Raw genomic sequence first — 1,970 nt, forward strand, 5'->3', positions numbered from 1 at the left:
ATGGGCGGAGACAGCACTGAGCCCGGCGTGAAGGAGGAGTCTGCTCATGCGTACGATCTCCCAGTTGTAGCGTGTCTGTGCGCAGGCGCGGGAGGTTCCACAGTGCGCATGCTCGGTGTATCCCATGCCGGTTTAGCACATGCGCGGCTAATCGATCTTCTCGTTGGATTGTCGGTGAGAAGACCCCGGGAAGATGGCGGAGCAAGTGCAGGGTTTATGTGAGCAGCTAGTGAGGGCCGTCACCATCATCATGGAGCCCGGCTCCACCCAGGAGCATCGACTGGAGGCCCTGAGGGTGAGGATTACACTGGGAGTACCAAGCGTGGAAGGGGGGATACTGGGAGGAGAGAGTGTGGAAGGGGGGATACTGGGAGAAGAGTGTGTGGAAGGGGGGGGGGATACTGGGAGAAGAGTGTGGAGGAAGGGGGATACTGGGAGAAGAGTGTGTGGAAGGGGGGGGGGATACTGGGAGAAGAGTGTGTGGAAGGGGGGGGGGATACTGAGAGAAGAGTGTGGAAGGGGGGGGGATACTGGGAGAAGAGAGTGTGGAAGGGGGGGATACTGGGAGAAGAGTGTGGAAGGGGGGGGGATACTGGGAGAAGAGTGTGGAAGGGGGGGTGATACTGGGAGAAGAGAGTGTGGAAGGGGGGGGGATACTGGGAGAAGAGAGTGTGGAAGGGGGGGGGATACTGGGAGAAGAGAGTGTGGAAGGGGGGGGGGGGATACTGGGAGAAGAGAGTGTGGAAGGGGGGGGGGATACTGGGAGAAGAGAGTGTGGAAGGGGGGGGGGATACTGGGAGAAGAGAGTGTGGAAGGGGGGGGGGATACTGGGAGAAGAGAGTGTGGAAGGGGGGGGGGATACTGGGAGAAGAGAGTGTGGAAGGGGGGGGGGATACTGGGAGAAGAGAGTGTGGAAGGGGGGGGGATACTGGGAGAAGAGAGTGTGGAAGGGGGGGGATACTGGGAGAAGAGAGTGTGGAAGGGGGGGATACTGGGAGAAGAGAGTGTGGAAGGGGGGGATACTGGGAGAAGAGAGTGTGGAAGGGGGGGATACTGGGAGAAGAGAGTGTGGAAGGGGGGGGGAGATACTGGGAGAAGAGTGTGGAAGGGGGGGGGGATACTGGGAGAAGAGTGTGGAAGGTGGGGGATACTGAGAGAAGAGTGTGGAAGGGGGGGGGATACTGGGAGAAGAGTGGAGTGTGGAAGGGGGGGGATACTGGGAGAAGAGTGGAGTGTGGAAGGGGGGGGGATACTGGGAGAAGAGTGTGGAAGGGGGGGATACTGGGAGAAGAGTGTGGAGGGGGGGGGTACTGGGAGAAGAGTGTGGAAGGGGGGGGGTACTGGGAGAAGAGTGTGGAAGGGGGGGGGGGATACTGGGAGAAGAGAGTGGAAGGGGGGGGGGATACTGGGAGAAGAGAGTGTGGAAGGGGGTGGGGGGATATTGGGAGAAGAGAGTGTGGAAGGGGGTGGGGGGATATTGGGAGAAGAGAGTGTGGAAGGGGGTGGGGGGATATTGGGAGAAGAGAGTGTGGAAGGGGGGGGATACTGGGAGAAGAGAGTGTGGAAGGGGGGATACTGGGAGAAGAGTATGGAGGAAGGGGGGATACTGGGAGAAGAGTATGGAGGAAGGGGGGGGGTACTGGGAGAAGTGAGTGTGGAGGAAGGGGGGGGGTACTGGGAGAAGTGAGTGTGGAGGAAGGGGGGGGTACTGGGAGAAGAGAGTGTGGAAGGGGGGGGATACTGGGAGAAGAGAGTGTGGAAGGGGGGGATACTGGGAGAAGAGTGTGGAAGGGGGGGGGATACTGGGAGAAGAGTGTGGAAGGAGGGGGGGGGATACTGGGAGAAGAGTGTGGAAGGGGGGGGGGATACTGGGAGAAGAGAGTGTGGAGGGGGGGTTACTAGGAGAAGAGAGTGTGGGGGGGGTTACTGGGAGAAGAGAGTGTGGAGGGGGGGGGGGGGGTTACTGGGAG

Source organism: Staurois parvus, unplaced genomic scaffold (genome assembly GCF_062004578.1).
Source record: "Staurois parvus isolate SC_StPar_1 unplaced genomic scaffold, SC_StPar_1.0 ptg001925l, whole genome shotgun sequence".
Lineage (NCBI taxonomy): Eukaryota > Metazoa > Chordata > Amphibia > Anura > Ranidae > Staurois > Staurois parvus.